The sequence below is a fragment of the Fukomys damarensis genome, unplaced genomic scaffold (genome assembly GCF_012274545.1).
Source record: "Fukomys damarensis isolate Sample0158 unplaced genomic scaffold, DMR_v1.0_HiC HiC_scaffold_35, whole genome shotgun sequence".
Taxonomy (NCBI): domain Eukaryota; kingdom Metazoa; phylum Chordata; class Mammalia; order Rodentia; family Bathyergidae; genus Fukomys; species Fukomys damarensis.
The window spans coordinates 41148584-41170439 of record NW_022900947.1 but is presented as its reverse complement, the minus strand read 5'-3'; positions in this window follow the sequence as shown (position 1 = coordinate 41170439).

Genomic DNA, 21856 nt, shown 5'->3' with positions numbered 1-21856 from the left:
AGCAGTACGGCTACATTCATCATTGGGATCTTGTACCTTTACAGGTCTTGGTTCTCATTTTTTCCCCTTGCCCCTGCATCCCTTCACCCCCTCCCCCCTTCCCTATTTATAAATACTTTATTTCCATTTTTTCATATTTTTTCCTTTTCCCTATTTCCTTTCCTCTGTCCTTCCCACTTCTCCTACACCTTTAGCCCTTTTCTTCCTATTTCACAGTGTCAATTATCTCATTAGGATCTTATGTACTGTTATAGTTTTTCACACCAGAGTAGACTTTAACTTCTTTCCCAAAACAAGTTAGCAGTTTCTTGGTTTAACTGGTTTAACATTATCTCCCATTTCCCAGTTCCTTTGTTCACGTCATAAAAGTCCGTGCTCATTAGCAGTTGATAACTGAAAACAGGACAAGGTAACCAGAAAGATTATAGAATGTGAATCTTTTAAAAAAGACATTTTTTCTGGACCTAGAATCTTTCAGTGGCAGCTTATCCAGAGTTTCCTCCTGCTTTGTGTTATGTTCTTTTGCTTGTTCTCCAGGTTAATGCGGTCACTGAATGCCAGCCCATGTCATCCTTCCTGTGAAATGGCATTTTGTTTTCTTACAAAAGCTCTTGACTCTGTGGTTGGACAAAAAAATAAACAGGGTCTTCTCAAAGAACTGCTTGCCCAGTAGATTATTTTTTTGACTGTGAAAACAAATAGGAAAATACTAAGTAAATGTAAGTCTTTGTATTACTGGATTTCGAAGAAGTAAAGAGAAAAACTTATTTATTTAACGAACCACCCCACTGGAAAAGACACAGAGTGCCAGGAAAACATGATTAGGGCTAGCTGAACAAATGAAAAATTCTATCATTTTCTTTCTCTCCTCTTCATCCAAATCTGCAAATAAACTCCCAGGGATTTTGTACTTTTCCTCAACTCAACTCCATGAGGTTTCCGAGATGCATCTCCAGAGTATGTGCCTATTTCTGCAAAAGGGGAGCAAGTGCTGGGAATCTGCCCTGAGATGACATTCTTTCAGCTCCTTTCAAGGATGGTGTTGGATCCCAGCTTCCGAGGCCTCACAATGGGATGTTCTTATAAATTTGACTATTAAGCAAAGTTCATTGAGGGGAGAGGATGGGGAGAGCTTGGTGATCAGGTATAATGCTACAAGTTAGATAGCAGGAACAAGTTCTGTTGCTCTGATGCATAATGGAGTGAACAGAGTTAGCAATGATCTGTTGATACCATTTTTCAGAATAGTCAGAGGGAGGATTTTAAACATTCTCAGCAGAAAGAAATGATAAATGTTGAAATTGATGGGTAGGTTAATTATCCTGACTTGGTTGTTGTATGCTGTATACATGAAAGTGGAAACTTCACATTGCACGCGTTTTGAGGTTTAGACCTAAAATGGCTCTCAAAAGTCTATTTTCAGAGGTGGGGTTTTGGAAGGGGATTGGCTCATGTGGGCAGCACTCTACTCATCAGTCAATGAATGCACTGAATGTGCTGTTAGGAGGGGGAACCAGGTTGGGAGAGATGGGCCTTGGGAAGGTCTCTCTCTCTTTCTCTGCCTCTTCCTGCTCTTCTGCCTACCATTGCCATGAAGGTAAGGTCTTTTCTCCACCATGATGTTTGTGCCTTGGAGCCAGGTGACCATGGACTCAACCCTTTGAAACTGAGCCCAAATAAATCTCTCCTTCTTTGATCTGAGGCTGTCAGATATCCTGTCCCAGCAATAGGAAATCTGACTGATAAATTAGTCCATATGAATAATTCTTCTATGTTGATCAAAAAATAAAAGTTTTAAAATATCATTTTGTATTTAATTTGGAAAATCAGAGATTTACCCAAGCTTTACAATGAAATCAACTTTTATTGAGCTATATACCAGGTACTTAATGTTCTTTGATGGTTCATTTACTACTCAAGGCAACAATCTTATGAGGTAGATATTATTATACCCATTTTACAGATGAAAAACAGAAGCACAGAGAAATTAGTAGTATGCTCAAAGTCATATAATTGGTAAATGCCAGAGCCAGGATCTACATCCCTGGTTTGATTCCAAAGTTCAAGTTCTTAATTACTGTTTGCAGACTACTTCATGAGCCAGCACCTAACAGAGTAATTCTTGCATAGCAGATTTAAGAATGAATTTAATTAATTAATTAATTAATTAACTAAAAGGCAAACCAATTGATTCTAATACTATCTCTATCAGAAATTATAAGACAAGTCAGTATCTTGTCAAAATACAAAATTATAACAAATTCAGTTTAATGATCTTAATTGGTTTTACTTGCTAGTCTAAAATCAGGCAACACTTCATTCCATAAAATAGAAGTGTAATGAAGGACTGAGCAAAAGAAGTTGTTTAGATACACAGGCTTATGCAAAGCTGCAAAAATAAAGGTGGATTGGTCATTTCAAAGTTACTTTCCTTTCAAGGTGAGGACAGTGTTAGGCACGGTGACACATGCCTGAAATCCCGGCATTTGGGAGGCTGGGGCAGCTATATAGTGAATTCAAGGCCAGCCTGAACTACATAGTGGTGCCCTGTCTCAAAAACAGATCAAAAACAAAAAACAAATTAAGGTGGGAACAGAGACAGAACAACAGAAAAATAAGCAATTGTTTACTTTCTTGTTAAGGATTAAACCAGAGGGAGCTTCATTATGCCGATTAAAACTAAACTAATTGGGAACTTTGGTTACTGTCTTTCTTGTTTCCTTGGAAAGTCAGAACATAAATTTGTTTTGGTTTGTTGATGCCGAACTTTAGCATGAATGACTCCATTTTGAATTTTAGTCTGATCTGTTGGGGACCAGTACAGGAACTTAGACCAAAACAATATTCTCCTATAGTTTTCACTTAATAATTTATAGTTTTCAAGGCAAATAAACCCAGCTGTTGTAAGGAGTAACCCTAAATCTCAAGGGTTAGGGAAGTAAAAAATTATCTCCCAGTCCTGTCAGAGAAGAACGTAATCAGCAAAGGTGCATGGATCCACGCTCCTTCCAGTCTGCCTCTCTGCCATTTTTCAGTGCTTGTTTTCAGAGGCTGACCAGACTGTTGTGAGTTCAGGTTTGCTTGTCATCCAGATGGCAGGTGGCATGTGAGAGCAGAGGGCCACTGAGCTAAGGCCAAAGTATGATGCATCTGACTGCATGGTCAGATCTCTGTCACAGATCTCACTCACTGCAGAGGGAGACAGGCATACAGGGAAAAGCAGCTCAGCTGTGTACCCATCAGGCATGAAATGGGCTTGCCGAGCACATCATCATCTCTGTCACCATCCCTCTTTAAATAGATGGAAATCTATGAACTGCACCTTATTCCCTCCTACTTGAATGGAAATTTCCATCATTCAAGTCACTCCTTTTTTTTTTTTCTTTCTAGAAGAGGATGAAAGTCTATTACCTCCTATGTAGTCTGCAAAATGTAGAACTTACAACATTTTAACATTTTTATTTTATCAGTACATGTGTGTAGTATATAACATTTACATTTCTTATGGGACATTAGTATATGTATATAATGCATTTTAATTCCTTTTTAATCCCCTTTCCCTGCCCTCTCTCCCTCATGCACCCATCTCTTGATGCCCTTCCTTTTTGTTTGTTTGCTTTTGTACATGTTTGCCATATATAACAATTACATTCCTTGTATGGAGTTGGCACATATACATAACACAACTTAATTCCTTTTTCATCCCCTTCCCCTCCCCTTTCTCCCTCCACCTCTTGATCCCTTTTTTCTTTGAGAAAGATCTATCTCCCTACTTTCTCTTATGTATCTTTTGCTTTGCTCTTTATTTTTATTTTGGGTTTCTTAAATAAGAGAATCCATGTAATGTTTAAGCTTGTGTATCAATTTATTTACTTAACATTATAGTCTCTAGGTGCATCCATTTTCCTACAAAGGAGTCAAGTTTATCTTTACATGTAAGTCCTTTTAAGTTTCATGATGAAGATGGGAATTTTGCACAATTAAAATCTAATGTAAAATGTACAAACTGTTCCAAGGCCACCTTTGCTAGTTGTCTTTCATTAGAATAGAATAGATTCATTGACAATATTAGGGAGCTCTAGGTTGGTTGGGAAATCTTAACAAAGATGGACTCAGTGAAAACCTAATGGTGTTCAGGATAAAAGAAGCAATCTGAGAATATGGCTTGATTGAGGATGCCCCAGTGTAGAGATAAAATATGTGTGTGGCTTAAAACATCAAGAGTTTACTTATAAAGTGATTAATGATTTTTGTTCAACATGAGAAAGAATCAACTTTAATTGTTTGTTAAACTAGAGCAATGATGTATTTGTCTCGAACTTGACTTAACTGGATTACATTTTGAGAGAGTTTCTTTGCATTGAGACACATGCTTGAAACTTACCTAAGTGTGACAGTGGACAATGTCCTCCTCAGTTTTAAAATTATTGCCCATTAAAGGCAGGCTTCTGTTTACTCTCCCAGGCAGTGGGGCTCTCAAGGTTCTAATGATAGGCTGAATTTATTCAAAAAAGAAATTTCTCTTTCTCATTCCAGTTATTAATCTCTTGATGCTGTTGGTGGTCTTGAGACTCTCCCATAAATGCTTAATGCATTTTGTATCTGTGTGCCACACTTCATGATGATGTCTTTGGCCTGACACCAAGGGGTTAAAAAATAGGATTTAAGGTGCTGCCAGACAATTAGGTAATTACAAAATACTTTCATACATTAAAGCAATCTTGCAAGCATTATGCCTGAAGTCATGGCTACCCACGTATTGTTTTGTAAGTTATGTACTGAGATTTTCAAACTGATCCTCAAGTTCTCAAATTAAAAAATAAACTACTTCTTATTTTTAAAACATGCATGATTACTTTTCTCAATAGCTTCTTTGCTCTTATGAAAATGCTTTCTATTAATTATGATCAGAGTAGCTCACATTAATAGAGTACTCACTCCGTGCTAGGCTCTGTGCTCAGCACTTTGTAACACCATCTGATGTAGTACTCAGCCACCCTATGAAGTAGATAATAATAAACAGCTAAACTCAGTTATAGTAGTGCTTCAGAGGCTCCAGGCCCTCACTGACTATCACTTAGTCTCTAAATCCCTTTGAAACTAAGAAGCCATCATTTGTAAAGCCTTTGTTATGGGCTGAATTATGTTCCTCTAAAATTCATATTCTAAGACTTAGACCCTCCCAGGATCATAACATAAAACTGACCAGTCAGTGTTATGCATCTACAGACTCAACCACTGATTACAAATATTTGCAAAAGAAATCCCAGAAATTTCCAAAAAGCAAAGCCTGAATTGGCAGTGACCATGCACCATGCTGAATCCGTGCCTGTGAAGCGATGTGCAGACACACACTGCTGCAGCTCCTGCCCCTCACAGATCCCCAGTCTCTCTCTGGCACTCATTTGAGCACTGTCCACCTTGCCTCTTGTGTACTAAGTGGTTTGGGCTACAATGATTGTATCTGCACTGCACATGCACAGCACTCTTCTCTAATCAGTACAGTATTTACTTTAAATGTGGTATTATAGGTAATCTGGACATGATGTAAACCATATAAGAGCAAGTGCATAGGTTACATGCAAGTATGATGCAGGTTTGGATAAGGGACTTGAGCATCCTTGGATGTGGGTATCTGCAGGGATCCTAGCACCATCTACAAGTGGAAGAGAGAAACCTTAGGAGAACCCTGTAGTCCTCCAGATCTCTGAATTCTGGGATCCTCACACTTTCTAGAGTTGTAAGGAAATAAATTTCTGTCATCTGTGCTACCTAGTCTGTGGTCCTTTGTTAGAGCATCTCTAGAATAGCAACACAGGCACAATTATTTTATGCCCCACTAGCAAGAAAAAGTATAACAAATTAAAGTATGGCCATGGCTTTGAATTTTATAGTAGAATGTTAAAAGAATCCCTATTTAGACACAAACTTTCATAAATGTAACTCTTTGCAAACATAAAAATAATAAGCAAAATATACGACGACATTTCTAAAACTTCACAGAGTTTAACTTCTAAAATACATTCCTGACCATTGTCATTCAAATATGTGATTTTCCACACACAGGGATCTTCAGTATCATCAAGTGCAGGTGACAGAACACGTCTTCAAAGAAGGCTCCATGGTGGCTGGCTCAGGGACATTCTTCTACCTACAGATACCAGCCTGCAAGTTTTGATACTGACATTCTTTTGATCCTGCCGCTCTGGTTCATCTCCTTCTGTGCACATAATAAATCTCATGATGAGGCCGAATCATGATGAAAAAAATATTGCACTCAATAATTAGTTACACAAAAATGGAAGGAGAAAAAAATGGAAGAAGGGCGGATCTGGAGTGGGAGAGTGGCTAAGGTAAGGGGAAGTCTGGAAATAGAAGACAGAAAGAGGCCACCCATATAAACAACCTATCTCACAATTCTACCACAGGCTATCTTGGTAGTCACCCATTTCCAAGTTGGCATACAAATCTACCCCTTTCCTGATAGAGGAAAAAAGTGTACTGTGTATGTGTCCCTAAGGGTCCTTGGAGATGAAATTATCTGTTTTCTGAAGCCAAAGAGGCATCTCAGGGAGAAGCACCAGAGGTGAATATTTGGCCCAGATCTCACTGGCACATAGAACCTCAAATTTAAAAATTGAGACTTTTGGAGCCAGGGATTTAGCTCAGTGGTGCCGCCACCTGCCTCATAAGCGCAAGATCCTGAGTTCAATCCCTGGTACCAAAAAAATACAAATAAATAAATAAATAAATAAATAAAAATTGAGACTTTTGTTCATTTAAAAATATTATAAGGGCCAGGGATTTAGCTCATTGGTGCCGCTGCCTGCCTGACAAGCACAAGGACCCAAGTTCGATGCCCGTATCAAAAAGCAAAACAAAGCAAAAAATAAAAAAGTTATAGTTGTCCCCACATATAGAAATAAGCCAGCTCTTCCTTGATTCCTGTTTTAGTTTTATTTTTATTTTCTTTCCATGTGTACAGGGGTAACACATCGTACTAAATATGTAAGGTCATATCTAAGTGGGTTTGATTACAGAAACTAATAAAATATTCTCTAAATAATGAAAAAAAGAATAAGACTATAAGAGTGAGAAGCAATTTAAATATGTTCAGGGACCATTTTCATCTCCAGAATTAAGGATTATTTTAATGTTACATCATTGCCTTTTCTCTTTTACTTTCCTTTTTAGTTTTATTTTAGGATTCCCTATTTTTAATGTTCATGCAGAGATTTCTTTAACTGAAATACCAAATAGTTTCTTTGGTGTGAAAAACTTTAATAGCACACAGGATCCTAATGAGATAATTAATAATGTGAAATAGGAAGTAAAGGGCTAAAGGTGTAGGGAAAGTGGGAAGGGTGGGGGAAAAATAAGGGAGAGGAAAAAAATATGAGAAACTGAAAAAATGGAAATAAAGTGTTTGTAAATGGGGAGGGGAGGAGGGGTTGAAGGGAGGGCAGGGACAAGGGGAAAAATGAGAATCAAGACCTATTATGTAAAGGTACAGAATCCCGATGATGAATGTAATTGTATTGTATACCTAGATTGTACCAATAAACTCAATAAAAAGAAAAAAAGTTATCGATATAAAAAAAAAAAGAAATAAGCCAGCTCTTCCTTGATTCCTGTAAGACCCAAAGCATGAATTTTTACTTTGGCCCGTCTTTGGACCAGGTGTTTATAGAGTGGCTACTGTGACCTAAGCACCTGTGCCAAGAAGGCAAGAACACAACACTTATAAGGAGAAACAGATCTGCAAACTTTCAGTTTCCCTGGTGTGAAAAATGATTTATTGGAAGCGTGTAGAGGAAAAAGTCCAATTGGTTCAAGAGGGGACCTAGTCAAAGACCACAGCACAGAAAGGGTCAGAAGGCAATGATTTGTGGCTTGAAGGAAGAATAAGTGGTTGGTAACCAGAAAAAGATGGGGCATTCCTTACAGAAAAGCACTGTGAGCAAAGACACAGAGCATAAGAAATGGGCAAGTGCAAGCAAAATCCTAGTGGAGGGGCAGGAATGAAATTGGAAAGGGAGCAAAGGGCCTTAAATTGCAGAGCAGTGGTTCACAACACCAGCTGCACCTTAGAATCCCAGAGTCACTCAAAACCAAATGCAGACACCTGCATTCCAGAGCGGTCAATCAATTTTAAAGTCTCAGGAGATACGATTCCAAGGTTAGGAACCACCTCTGTTTATTTTCTTAATGGGTAGGCACTTGATCTTGACCCCAAAGATTCTGAGCTTTCTAGTCTACCTCTTCATCCCTGAGAAAAGGGAGCCACTCCCAGCCCACTGGCAACAGAAGCACTGCCAGACTACTAAGTAAGCATCCCAATCTTGCAGAAAGTAGTCCTAATTCATTTGAGGAAATCCTCCACTCTCTTGATGATTTTAGTTTTGCTGAGTTTATGTGGTAGGAAACATGTAGTTAGTTATCTGGAGTGTTACATCATTTGGATACTGGGTGACAGAGACTGGAAATGTGCAGAGGACCAATTGAAATTTTTACTTATCATCTAGGTAATCTGGCACAATTTAAGGGCAAAAGTGTTGATCTGTACTGTGAAGAACAGGATTTTTGTTCACCCATGACCTTGGCAGTCACCACCATGACTTTGATTTTGCCTCAGTCAGTCGCCATCTCTTGGGATTGTAAATATTGACACTCACCCTTAGAGAAATCAATATCTGCGTATTAGCATCCGATTTCATATATCGATGTGCAGATCTGAGGGCCTCTGGTGAATATGAGATGACTCCAGCATTTGAGAATGCTGCCTCTGAGCTGAAAGGCCTGCAGATTTACATTTCCCTCAGTGAGGTTTGGCTTCGTGACTTTTATCACTATTATCTCTTTGAGGTAAACCTGAATGAAAAACTTTTGGCTGGATCATTTAAGCAGCAAGCATATAAGACTTGCTTCCTCAGAGTTCAAAATTTACCTCTTCAAATCCATACAATAAATTCTTTGAAATAAGTTCTAAAATATATTTTTAAAAAGCCCAACCTTTTTGTCAAACTGCATTTTAAATGGGGTTCCATTTATCTTTACCTGCATTAAAGAATCGAAGTATTCTGGGAGTACTTTTGCATTGTGAGGCTCCATTCAGGGGCTGAGTTAGTCAGACTAAACTGAGTGCTCAAATACCACAATTATCCAAACACACAATCAGTATGGCTGGTTTCTTTACCTGCAGAAGTGATGGGTGAGTGCAGTGGTACAATGTTCACCTACCACACATGAGGCCCTGGATTTTATCTCCAGCACCACCAAAAACAAGCAAGCAAACAAACAAATAAATAAAATAAGTAAAAGAAGAGAAAAGAAAAAACTCAAAAGTGATTGATATTTTTCACTAGAATTGTGTCTACACACTTCCCAGCTGTTTTGTCAACTCTTCAAAGCACTGTATAGACAAGATGCCTTGGACTGATGGATGGGAATGATCTGGTGGCTTTGGTCAAATGGACAAAAGTTTGCCAGCTGTAACGGGCAGGCGGGCAGGACACAGAGCAGAGAGGGGCCAGGGGTGCTGGGCAGGTCTGCTGGGGCTGTAGCTGGCTCTGACTTCTAGCCAGCGCTGTGTAACCATCAGAATTTGCCTCCTCTTCAAGCTCTTCTTATTGCCCATCTCTCCCCACTGGCACATAAATTCAGATTCCTGATTCAAAATTTAAAAATTAAAAGTAAATGCTGGTGTTTTAAAATTATAGAAATGATTAAGTCTTCATTATACAAATTTTGAATGATATAAAATTAAAGGGGGGATGAGTGTCCCTAGTCACTAGGCAAAGGCAATCGTTGTTTATATTTTGCTCTCAGTATTGTGTGTGTGTGTGTGTGTGTGTGTGTACGTACACAGGTGTGTGTTTTCCAAATTTAAGAGGACAAAATAAAATAAAGTTCACATCCAAGCTACAGCTATGGTGGCCAACATTCAAGTGCTTATGTTTGCAGTTTGGACAAAGGACCACAAGGGTCTTTGCCTGGGCCATGTGATACAGTGAAGGAGGCTGTTATATTTCTAATTTACAGTTTGGCTACACCAGGCAGCTTGGTGTTAAGCAGAGCTTGTTTATTTGTCTTTGATGGATGCTAGGTGGATTGTGGTCAGACAATCTTACTTCAGCAGCCTCAGCACTTTGATCCACAGATCTAGCACAAGGCCCTCCCCTGGCAAAGCACAGGTCACACAATGGGCACCCACAAAAAAAGGCAGGTCACAATGGTGGCTGCACTGGGGAATGAAGACAAAGAAGCACTGAGTCAGAGAGAAAAGCAGAAGAAACCTTGGAAGAGCCCAGGAGATGCAGCCAGCAAGGTGGCAAGTCAGGACCAGATTTTCTGTTTGTGTTACATGTTTGCTCCAGGAAACCAAGCTTTTGTCAACCTTTTATTTAGACGATTCATATTGCTTCCAGCAATGAGCTCAGGAGATTTGCTGAGTTTTGACATTTTTTTCCCCTTTCGGAGTGCTGTCAGCTTGTGAGGCAATATGAGAGTTTGATTCTGGTATAAAATTAAAAGCAAGCAATAGCCACAAATAAAATAACATGAGTGGTCAAATGCATCCTCATCCTGGAATGAGCTGTGGCAGATCATGCATATTTGCAACCTCCTCCGGCTGGACCCAGGTATGGTATCTGAGAGGGTGGCACCTGAAGGCCCAAAGGGGGACATGACCGGAGTGAAGTTAGTGAGACATTAGAAGAATTTTCTTTTGCAGAGGGCTCTGTTGAAGCCAATGAAGTCTCCCTGTGATATCTGGAGATTTCCCTGAGGACAGGGTAGGCCACCCAATAGAAGGTGATCTTGGGTTAGTCATTTGTTCTTAGTTTTTTGTTACCTTGTGGGCTAGAGTGTGACATGCTTGCTTTTCTGATAGGCTCATAATTTAAAAGAGGTAATGATGTTAGTCCCTTGAAGAACAAAGTCTCCATATCCAACTCCAGGAAATGTACTATGGGGTTGGTAGTGATACTTGCTCCCAAAAAGTCTTTAGAAGACCATCAGTGTTCTAAGAAACCACAAGGAGGGGTGGGGGACTCATCAACTACTGCTCTAGAGAACTCTGCTCTGGAGAGAGTGAAATACATTTCATAAAGTTCCCTAGGGACCAACATTAGGTTCACATGTGTGATTAGATCAGACCACAGTTTGATGGAGATCCCAGGAGAGCTCATGAGCTGGCGTAGGGAAAGGGCTTCCAGCTTCCTCGAGTCTGTGAATGTCTGCTACAAATACCAACCATGCTTCAGCATCTATTGCTTAAGAAAATGAAAGATGAGTCCATAATAAGAAAACATATTGAAAAGCATATTACTTAATAATCAAGTTACTGTATATAGTAACACATAGTCAGTTCCAAAGCTATAAAGCAACTGTCACAACTCCTTCTACAGTGGGACAAACATACATCTCTTGTGTTGATTCATCCCAGACACTAGTATGAGTGGTTGATGTTTGAAATGATAGCCACGATGCATTCCTGCACTTTCTCAAGACTGAGGTTTTTGACACATCCCCACAGTATGGCAATGGTGTGATAATCTGGCATCTTGTAGGGTCAATATTTCAGAGCCAAGTCAGTATCTCCACAGACATTCGTCCCCAGTACCCTGAACTATAGTCATGAAATAATGTCTGGACTGACAATGGAAGTAAAGGAGAGCCTCATCTTGCTGGAAAATTTGGTTTCCAAAGACTTCTTGAAGATGTGAGGTGAGAACCCTTCAGTATATCCTGATTTCTAACACTATGTTTCTCTCCCTCTCTCCTTCTCTACCACACACACACACACACACACACACACACACACACACACACACATTGGTCAAAGCTTCATGTATATGTGTGATACAGCACACATGACATTAACTATTGGGGAATCCCTTATATGTTCAGTTGCTACCTGGTGGGATTCAGTGACCATATAAGGATGCTACGGAAATTAACTTTTTCAGTTCAATGAACATGACCTTATCACTGAACTTGAGGCAACATGCAAAGTCAGTTTTATCTTCCACATGAGTCAGAAACCAGCAACTGAAGTTCTATCATTTATCTTTCAGGGCCTGTGGAGGGTGGGAGAAGGTTTTCTATTCTGCCATGTACAGAGAATGAGCTGTGCTAGCTTTCCTTGATTTCCTGGGGCTTACTGAATGGGACACAATGAATATTCACAGCTTTCAGGAGTTACACTATACTAGCAGTTACAAGATGATGCCTAGATACATTTACGAATCACTGAGTGATGCATTTTTTTCATTGTGCTCTTTTTTAATCACCCTGTATATATTGTCCAAAATTACAAGTGCTCCATAAATAATGCTTTTAATTAATTTGCTTTTTACTAATCACCAAAAAAAAATCTAAATACATCACAAAACAGACACACAAGTGTTATGCTACAACAAGACATCATTTCATTTTCACATGGTAGCATGCTTTTTTATAATTATCTAATTCAGTCCACAGAAGAATCCTAAAAGATCCTATTCTGACCCCATTCTGTAGAGGAGAAAACTGAGACTCAGAGAAATTAAGACCGCTTGATAAAGGACTTGCCAAAAAAAAAAAAAAGGTTGTATGATGGGGATTCTCTCTCTGGTCTGGATAACCCCTTGCCTTGACTCTAATTTCTAGAACATGTTTTCTTCTCATATAAGAAAAAAAACTCCGTTTAAAAATGATATTCTGCTGATATTCTCTTTTTTGGTCTCATAAAAATAAAGTTTATAAATCCTGAATTTTGTTTGTTCTTTTAGGCTGGAATGTGTGAATTTGCTGATATTTGACCCATTTTGATCTATGGTTCAGTCTAATAGATTCCTCTTTTGCAGGAAAAATGAAAATGAAATGCAAAAAAAAAAAGAATTAGATACAAAGGCAGAAATAGAGAAATAAAAACAGGAGGGAAGAAAATAAGAGGAAAGACAAGACATAAGAAGAAACTAGAAAGACAAAGCTCAGTCACTATTTTCCAAATCCCACTGTCCTACAGCTTCTAATCCCACAGTCTTGACTTTTATTTCCCATTGCCTTTGATCAGGATTTTCACAGTCACCAGACTCCTTAAGTAATCAACAGAGACCAACTATATCATATTGTTTTTAATTTATTTATTTTTTTAAACAAGGATCTGGCTGATTTCTAGCCACCCTGCCCCCAGGGGATGAGAAGAAAGAAAAGGTTAGCAGAACAAAGTCTTGCATTTATTAGGAGCATATTAATACAACTTTCTCTTCCCAGGGGGAAAACACTGGACCAAATGAAATGCCTTCAATGTATGAATCTAAAGAAATGTAAAGTTAGCACACATTGAGGTTGTGGATGAGAAACATGATCTCTATGCTGAAAGAAGTTAGATGAGAAAACAGAAAATAAAAGAAGTCTTTTTATTAAATAATTAGCTTGTGAATGATAGGAGGTGTTTTCTAAATGAATGTATTTATAGGAAGAAATAAAAACGTTTGAATAATTTGATTAACACATATGAATAACAAATGATAAAATCAGCTGCAATGTTGAAGCCCTGAAATTGAAGACTTTAAAAGACAATGTTCTCACCCCTAATGCTATCTCCAGCTTCTAAATATGACCAACAAGAGCTGAAGGGAGAGAGAAATGTTTTCTAAAATGATTATTGCAATATTGCTATTATCCCATATCATCAGTATATAGGTTCATGCTGGGCTCCAGCCTGATGTGATGTGAAAGAAGCAAGACTTTATTTTCTTATAAATGTTAACAATTAAATTAGAGCTGAATGTCAAGCCCAAGAGCCAGAGCCCCCTGTCTTCTTTGGAAACTTCTGCCCAGATGGCACTCCCTGGGACCACATTGCATCTTTGGCTCTCTGTGGCTGCCCACAGAGGACAATGGTGAGACCTGCCTCAGGGCAGGACGCTGTTACCTCTGTGCCAAGGCCCATTAAACAAAGTGTCTTTGTAAGAGCAGACTCACCAGAAGACCTTTTCCAGTAGCACATGGCCGCTTGTTTTTTGTTGTTGTTGTCCTTTTGTTTTGTTTTTAATTCTCCAAAGGAAATAACCTGGAAAGAGCTAGGGTGATAAGTTTTTGCTACTTTCATAATTAATTACTCTTATTTAAGGCCAGATTAGTTGGCAAGAGCTGTCATACCAAAGTAGCACAGAGTGGGAAGCTCAGAGGGCAGAAAATGTCTCACAGTTCTGGAGATTAGGAGTGAAGATTGGGTGTTGGCAAGATTCATTTTTCCTGAGGCCTCTCTTCCTAGTTTATGGATGGCTTGCAGTGTTCTCAATGTGTTCTCCATGGCTGTTCTGAGTGTGTCTACATCCTAATCTCTTCTTGTAAGGACACCAGTCATATTGGATTAAGAACCTCCCTAATGACCTCATTGGAACTTAGTTACCTCTTTGAAGACCCTGTCTCCATATATGATCTCATTTTAAATTACTTGAGGTTAGGATTTCAACATAAGAATTGGGGAAAAGATAAAATTCAGTCCATAACAGAGACCTTTAAAGCTGTTCTGAAATTGGAATTGCACTTCAGTAGTCTTTTCCTATTTGGTCTGGATCTATTTAAAAACCTCAGTGAATGTCTGAAACCACAGGTACATTAAATCCTATATGTGCTATGCATTTCCTATATATACACACCTACCAAGGCAGGGAGACAGGGCATGGCAAAGGTTCCTAAGGGAGCAAGTGTGACCAGATCCCAGAACACATGAGCCAAATAATTCTCAGGACTTCAGTATGTGGACTCCTCTGGAGATTTTGACATGGGTGGAATGAATAAAAAGTCAAGATGCCATGAAGCTCTAGCTATCATGCCACTTTACCATTGCCTGCCCTGTGCCCCCAGGGTATGCTTTTGTTTTAAATTTTTATTTTTCCTCTTTTTTTACTCTGCTCAAGTTTGCTCTACGGAGTCAGTTTAGCTCTTATCTTTCAGTTTAGGTTTTCCTACCTCAAATAAATATGAAACCATTTTTGCTTGTTTCATTCATTCTTTGTTCTCAAGCAGAAAATTTGGTTCTGTGTTACAGCATTCCTTGGCAGTCTGGGAGGATGGAAAGCATACCTGGAGTCTCAGAGACAAAGTGAAAGCAAGCTTTATTTTCAACACCGGTGGGTCAGCCTGAGTTCATGTTCCAAGAGACGACCCCTAGTTGAGGTAAAATAGGACAAGATATACTCCCTCAGGAGAGGGTAGGCTTACATACATTTTACATCCTTTCATTGGTTACAAAGAGTATAGATCATATGGGCTCAACAAATTCATTAGTTACAAGACATCGCAGACACCAAGTTCAGTGCACAGTCATACCTCATTTACATTTGGTGGGAGGTAGAAATAATAATGGTTAGAGAGCAAAGAAAATTCCTGAGATAGTTAAGAGGGGTTGTTGGGGTAGGCAGGCCTGCACATGGGAGAGAATGGGGGAAACTCCTTGTCAGTACGCCCAGCTTTAACAGCAGAGGAGCATATTCCCATTCATTCCCTCCTCTTTTTGATGCTAGTTAATTCTTTAACTATCAGAGGTATCTACATGTTGGCTGTTACATGTGTAAGTGTCTGACTAAGAGATCATCATGGGCTGATAGGGTTCTTGAATTTTTATGGAATTAACACATTGGGAGACAAAACGTATGAACCAGTTTATGAAACAGGGCCCTATTGTTAGAAGTAGGACAATGACAAGCAATGCTCCTAATATGGCTCCCAGCCATGGTCTCCAGTTACTTAGGGTCTCCCATCATGATTCTCACAGTTCATATTTTTTTTTCTGTGCTGTTTGATTCTTTCTTTTAGTTGATGTATAGTTTCTCTGACCACACCTGATTGAGTGGTAATAACAGCAATCTTCTCCTAGGAACAGATATGTGCCCCCCTGTTGGGCTGTGAATAAGTATACGGCCCTTCTGTTTTGGAGGACTACATCTGCCAAAGAGTCTATTTGATTTTGTATTGCCCCAAGGGCTCTTTGGACAGCATCTAGATCATCAGTGATTTGTTGTCTGAGAGCATTATATTGTTGTTGTCCCAGACCAACGGCTGTGGCTCCTAGGGTGAAACTGCCTGCAATAGCCAGGCCTTCGAGAATGTGTAATATCACAGGATCTTGGTTTTTTCCTAGTAGAAGGGACCCAAAGGTTGGTGGGGATCTATGACACAGCATCTGATATATACACAGACAAGTCTGGGATAAGGATAGCCAAAGCACAGGACCCCTGATAAGTTGGTGAGAATGAGCAAAATGGTCCATCTCCACAGACAAAGAAGGTTTCTTTTGGGGCAACAATGGCAGTTTTGGTAGTGACAATTTCTATACAGTGTGATGTTACATTATTTTTAGTGGGCTTTCCCATATAACATGTACTATTTCCTTGCACTTCAGTGGGGTGACTTAGAAGTCATCTAGGGGTACTAGCAGTCTGATTCAGTTGAGTGTGACTGGAGTATATATATACCTATTGCCTGATATGTAAGCGGGGGCAGAGGTGCGCATAATCAACAGTCAGAGGCAAGGATAGGGTCTGTGGCTAACAGTACTCAATGTGTGCTATATACCATATCAATGATAATAAGTTCTGCAGTAGTTGGATTGTGAGTTTTTTCTTTTACAGCCTTGATAAGAATGGGGTTGGTAGGTATCACCAATCTTACTTTGTACAATTGGGATGGAACCTTCCATTCTTCTTTAGTTTGGAGGGTCCACCATGGATCTTTCCCTGGGGAGTCTACTCTTACATCTGCAAGTCAGCCTAGACACCATTTTGGGTTTGCAGGATCTTCAACTATAAACTGTAAGGGGTTACATTTACCTTGTTTACAATTAGAAGATCCTGTTATTGGCAGGCATTTGAATAAGGGGACCCTTGAATTAGTGTAATAATGTGGACAATTCTAATGATCACACCATAATCATGGCGTGGATACCAGGGACCAGCCCAGTCCAGACTACAATGTTGGTTAGCTTGTGGGTTTTCCCATTGAGGACGTAGGTATTTACCAGCAATTTTTGAACAGTACTCTCATTCCCACCAAATTCACCCACAATCAATTGTAATAGGGGGCCACCCATAACATTGTATGAGGCAAGCATCAAAAAATAGTGAAATACTCTTGTCCTGGCTTGTATTTCTAGGAATCTAAGACCTGATATTGTGCATCAAACCTATGATCAGGTCTGGCATATGTCCTAACTTCAAACACCCAATATCCAGGTTGGCTACCTAGTACATTTACATTGATTAGGATGGACAGGATAGGACAACAAATGCCAGCATAAAACCCCAACATACAGCTAAAAGAAAACACTTTTGGGAATATTTCCAGTCCTCCAGCGTGAGAGTCATATACCTATACCAAAGACAAAGGCAATACTGATAAGGGTAACAAGGGTAAAGAGATCAGGAAGGGACTAATTCTGTAAGGCATGGCAGTAGCTCATGAGGTCAGAGTCCTCAAGCTTCAACTGTACATTATCCTGTCAGCTTCTGGAGTGATAGGAGCAGAGTTTTGAGGGTGCTGTCTCTTCAAAGTGATTTTTAAGGGATTCTCATCGACATGAGTTTCCCAGGAGTTGTTGTGATGGGCTTTTTTGTTTGCTTTGGTTTTGGTACCAGGGATTGAACTTGGGACCTAGTGCTTGCAAGGCAGGTAGCAGAACCACTGCGCTAAATCCCCAGGCCTTGATGGGTCTTTTTGAGTCTCAAATTGATGAATCCATGTATTCCTGAAACTTTAACAGCTGTGGGTGTGGCTATGTTACCATATAAGGTCCCCACCATAGGTTGTAGCGGCTCCTTTTTCCAATCATTTACCCACACCATGTTCCCAGGACTATGAGTGTGTGCAGGTGTATCTGTAGGTATAGCAGACTTCTTAGCTATATTTTTATGTAACTGGGAGAATGTCTTTCCTAACTACAAGTTGCTCTCTCAAATATTTATTACCTAATTCTCTTTAGCCTACCCAATTAGCTTGTGTCTCTCAATGATACTTAGTAAGCATGGATTTTGGGGTCCTATTTATTCTTTCAAACTTTCCTGAACTTTGGGGCCTATACATTGCATGAAACTTCCATTTAATCTGTAATATCTCAGCCAAGTTTTGGGTTATTTCAGCCACAAATTCTGGCCTATTATCTCTCCCTATAGTGAGGGGCAGCCCATATCTAGGTATAACTTCTCTTAATAGAGCTCTGCAGACCACATTTGCCTTTTCAGTTTTACTAGAAAAGGCTTCTGGCTACCCTAAGTATGTACAAACAAGCACCAAGAGGTATTTGCACTCCTGTAAGAGTTAAATTCAATAAAATCAACTTGGACATCCTCAAATGGAGAGTCCTACATGTTGAATGACTGGGGGAGGGTGAGGCTTTGGCACAGACTCAATCTTAGTGCAAATTGGGTACCTTTCACTTACCAAAGCACAGACAGAAGCTAAGCTTGGCACATAATAATATCAGCTCAAAAGTTGGTTCATTGCAGTTTTCTTCCATGAGAAACTTTATGAGTGTCTTACCCAAGAGTAAACAAGCTTTTGAAGTATAACAATTTTCTCATATGGCAATACCTGAGACCCATCTGGCCCCAGGTTGGCCCTTCTTGTTGTTTCCATGTGTCCTCCTTAGTTGTGTAGTGTGGTATTCCACTCTGGAGAATGAGCATGATGTAGAGGTTTTAAGTTATCCTTTTGATTATTGATGGACAGGCCTTCAGAGGCTAACTTTGCAGACTCATCTGCTTTATGACTTCCTAAGAAAACAGGGTATTTTATATGTTGGTGTCCCCTACAATGGATGATGGCAACCTTCCCAGGCTTCCAGATTTCAGTCAGGAGCTTTGTTTTTAATTTGTTTTCCTTCTGCTGTCAAAAGTCCTCTTTCTTTATAAATCATTCCATCACATGTACAGTGGCAAAAGCATACCTGGAGTCGGTGTAAATGTTTACCTTCTTTTCTTCTGACCATTTAAAGGCCAGGATCAGAGCATAAAGTTCAGCTTTTTGGGCAGATCAGCCTTGGGGAAGAGGTCCGGCTAGAATTATCTCTTTTATTGTGGTGACTGCATATCTAGCTAGTCAAATCCCATGCTTGACAAAGCTACTTCCATCTGTGTATAAGACATACTCAGCATCTGCCAAGGGTTCCATCTTTAGGTCAGGTCGGCTTGCAAAGTGTTGGTCTGTCAAGGCCAAACAGTCATGACCGGGTGGGCCAAGTTTAGTTGGCAAGTAGGTGACAGGGTTAAGAAGTTTAACTAACTCAAAAGTGAGTTGGGGATTTTCACAAAGTAGTCCTTGGTATTGGGTCACCTGACTGTTTGAAAGCCATCAGTGTCTGCTGTGATTTAGTAGTTGCACTACTGCATGTGGGACCTGTACTGTCAGATTTTGTCCTAAGGTCAATTTGTCAGCTTCCTTAATCAGAAGGACAGCTGCTGCCAGATGCATGATGCATGCCTGATACATGATGGCCAGCCCTTTGCCACAGGGTCAAGATTCTTCGACAGATAGGCAATGGGCCTTTCCCAACTCTGACCATCTGGGTTTATACTCCACAGGCCACATGTTTCTTTTCATCCACAAACATATTAAAAGGTCTTGTCACATCTGGAATTCCAAGAGCTGGTGCAGAGGAGAGGGCAAACTTGAGGTCTTTAAAAAAATGAGTTTGTTCTGGGCTCCACTCAAGTGTTGTATCTTCATATTTGTCTGTTGTTAGCATCTCATATAGGGGCTTTGCTTTTTCATTGAAACCTGGAATCCAAATTCGGTAGACGGCTGCAGTACTTAAGAATTCCATCAGGTGTTTCTTAGTCTCTGGTTTGGGAATGGAACAAATAACCTTTTTTCTTTTAGAAAAAAGACTTCTGAGTCCCTTTCCTAAGTCAAAACCTTAGTATCACACCTTGGGTTTACAGATTTGGGCCTTCTCCCATGAGACCTTGTACCCAGCTTCTTATAAGTGGCATAGAAGGGCTTGTGTTCCATTCCAGCAGTCAGTCTGTTCAATACCACCGAATAATAAGTGTGACTTTTACAGAACTTTCTTTCAGCTGGGACTTCAGATGCTCTTATTACTTGAACTTGTTTAGGCCTCAGGGGAGCCACAATTTGGGTTACAACTGAATGCTTAGTGCCACTATCCACCATAAAGATTACAGGTTTGCCCCCTATTTTGGCAGTGATCATGGGCTCTCAGGGACCTAGTTAAATAGAGCCCCGTCTGTCCTAACTGGTTGAGTTGGTTAAAGCAAAAACTTGATTAGGGAGATCAGGGAGTACACCTGAAGAAGAAGTCTTTTCTTGGAGGAACTTCTGAAAGAGAGGACACCTGTCCTTCCAATGTCCATGCTGTTTGCAGTAGGCACATTGGTTGGGATCTAGAGGTGCCTGTTTCTTTATCCCAGGCTGGGCTGCTGTTTCTTCAGTTTAAGGAGTCCTATATGTTCCCTTTTGACTTTGATTGGCCCGCCAACTCCTCTTATTCTCAGCAGGAAGCTCTCTTCCCATGACAGCTGTGGGAAGGGCCATATTCCATCTACTCTGACTATCTGCTTCCTGTCTTTGTTCACATTTTTCTTCTATATCCAGGTTCACAAAGACCTTTTGAGCTATCTCCGATAGCTGTGTTATATTCATCCTTGCAAAGCCTTTCATTTTCTGAATTTTTCTTTGAATAACATTGGCAGATTGAGCAACAAAATCTGCATTTACCATCTGTTGATATTCAGGCGCCTTAGGATCAGATGGGGTGTAGGTACGGTAGGCATCACAGAGTCTCTTATAGAATGTTGCTGGGCTTTCTTTTGATATCTGGACTACTGCTACTACCTTAGACATATTTACAGGCCTTCTTCCTCCCTCTTTTAGGCCTGTTAACAGAGTATTTCAGTATTGTTTTAGGGCCATTAGCCCTACACTAGTGTTATAGTCCCATTTTGGGTGAGTCTTTAGTAAGGCAGCAGATACCCATTCTTTAAGGTCCTCCTCATGGCCAGCTTGTCCTTCTATCCATTCTCCACTGTCCAGTCAGGAGGCAATGCCATTCTTTGGGTGTGAAAGATTATCAAAAGCTGTTGACAGTAATCCCAGGTTGGCTGATGAGTTTGGAAAATGGCTATCACAAGCTCAATCATTCCTTGAGGCTTGTCAGTATAGGATGGATAATGATTTTTCCAATTCAGCAGGTGAAGGGTTGATGGTATCTCATAGGAGGCTGACTAAGTGCCCCTGGGTACTCATGTAGATATGTATGGCAGAACAGGAACTCGAGTCACAGGAGCTGTCATCACTGGAACCAAGCCAGGCACTAGAGGGACATCACAGGAACAGGCCCAGGAATGGAAGCATCTGGACAGAAATGAGACCTGGAAGTGTAGAGGGAGACCAGGGACAGGGGCTGATATTAACTATGACTCTGTGGTGGGTGAGCAGGCACCAGTGCTGAGTACAGGGTGGGAGGTAGCTTCAGTGTTGGCTGGGGAGGGACTGCCTTGGGCATCCAGGAAAGAGTTTGATGACGCTTCAGAGAGGAGCAGGAAAGGTTGGCATAGCCGCTGGAGCAGTTGTAGAATCAGGTGGTGTAGGGATGGGGCTAGAAAGTGGCTCTATAGGTGCCAAAACTAGAGGTCTTGATGTGTTGGGTGGGGGCTGTGCAAACTCTTCCTGAATTAGATACTCTGGGAGGATGGGGTAGAGCCTCTTGGGAGGGGCTTGTTCCTGATCAGTCCCTGATTTACATCTTTTGTTATTTGAATTTGAGACCATGGAGACTCTTCTTCTTTTCTTTTTTTTTTTTTTTTTCTGGGATGAAAACTATCTCAGAAGAGAGTCCATAAGCTAAAAG